The 1306-nt window shown below is 35.5% G+C and overlaps 1 long non-coding RNA gene across 1 annotated transcript; it reads left to right on the plus strand.

Annotated features, from left to right (window-relative positions):
- The first annotated feature begins 221 nt into the window (after positions 1-221).
- On the plus strand, positions 222-733 carry LOC132088004 (uncharacterized). The gene is made up of 3 exons (XR_009421059.1): positions 222-327; positions 408-567; positions 635-733. It is a non-coding gene; the product is annotated as an uncharacterized LOC132088004 (long non-coding RNA).
- Positions 734-1306: the final 573 nt, after the last annotated feature.

Consider the following 1306-nt stretch of genomic DNA (forward strand, 5'->3'; position numbering starts at 1 on the left):
AAGTTAAATGGTAATGACTCCGGACCTACCAAATACCCCTCAATGGCAATGGGTACGTACTCTACCTTTTGAAACATATTTCACTTTTAAAAATTGTGTACGAATTTGGTTTTAGATGACAGCTATACCATATCTTATGGTCAAAATGTAGCCAAGATGTTGAAGATTAATAAAAACGGAACGGCCCCTTATAGTACTGCAGTGGACAATCTCGTCAAACTTGCTTTCTCGATCAGAAGAATTCGAGTTATGAAATGAATACCTGAATCAGGCAGAATTGAGAAATTCATAGACAGCCACTGCCCATTTCTTAAACATCAAACTTTTGTAAGTATTAAAATAAATTCAAGGCAATTGTTAAAGTGCAAAATATCTATTGATTATCAATTGAAATATTTTGATTATAGCTTTTCTTCGAGCTTGAATTAATAATGAAGAAACCATGCGAAATGTTTCGAGAAATGTGGACCCAATCGGCCAAATTCATCATTGAAGCAGCAAAAACTACAAATAAGAAACAAGTAGCATCTCTATTATCGTCCAAACCTTTTCAGAACATGTCGCCTGGTAAAAAATTTCACTAAACAATCGTATGTAATAATGACTAACTGTTTTATTTTTTATTTTGCCCAAGAAATGTGTTCGAGAGCTGCTCTTGAATTATTACCATTCTTGGTTCCTGGAAAAGGAAGAGGTAATAAAGCAGCTCGACATTTGGTCGATTCCAGAATGGTAATAGAATTACCAATGCGGAAAAGGAATGTACAGATGCTCAAGTATCAGTTGCTTCGTCCTTTACGCCTAAAACGTAGGAGTGAAAAAACAACAATGCGTTTTGAACCTACTCGTTGTATTTAAAGTGGAAGGCGTAGTAGGTCGTCATTAATCCAATAACAGCATCGGTAGTTGTGTGAAATCTCAATGGATTGCTCTCCAAAATGAGGTGGATTGTCGATCCAATGTATAGGATGAACGGCGAACCTCTTGTTTCTTGACCGATGCAACTTGCTAGGTTAGCTGATTCCTAATAATTAAAACCATAGCCAGGTAAAATTTTATTGGTAAGCGGCAATTTATCTTACTTTTACTTTTTTTTATTTGAGTAAAATTGTCGTTGCTTCTACTGGGTGTGTAGACCTTTAAATGGATCAGGTGCAAAGCGGGTTCTTTATAGTTGTTTCATTTGTTGGATACTCTTGTCTACAATTACCATCTCTCAGTGATCAGATTGTTTTTGGTAAAACAAACAAAAGATGATTGTTTGTTCACAAAATCTCTTCTTACTTCCATAGCAGCCTGTAAATAT

Source organism: Daphnia carinata, chromosome 5 (genome assembly GCF_022539665.2).
Source record: "Daphnia carinata strain CSIRO-1 chromosome 5, CSIRO_AGI_Dcar_HiC_V3, whole genome shotgun sequence".
Classification (NCBI taxonomy): Eukaryota; Metazoa; Arthropoda; class Branchiopoda; order Diplostraca; family Daphniidae; genus Daphnia; species Daphnia carinata.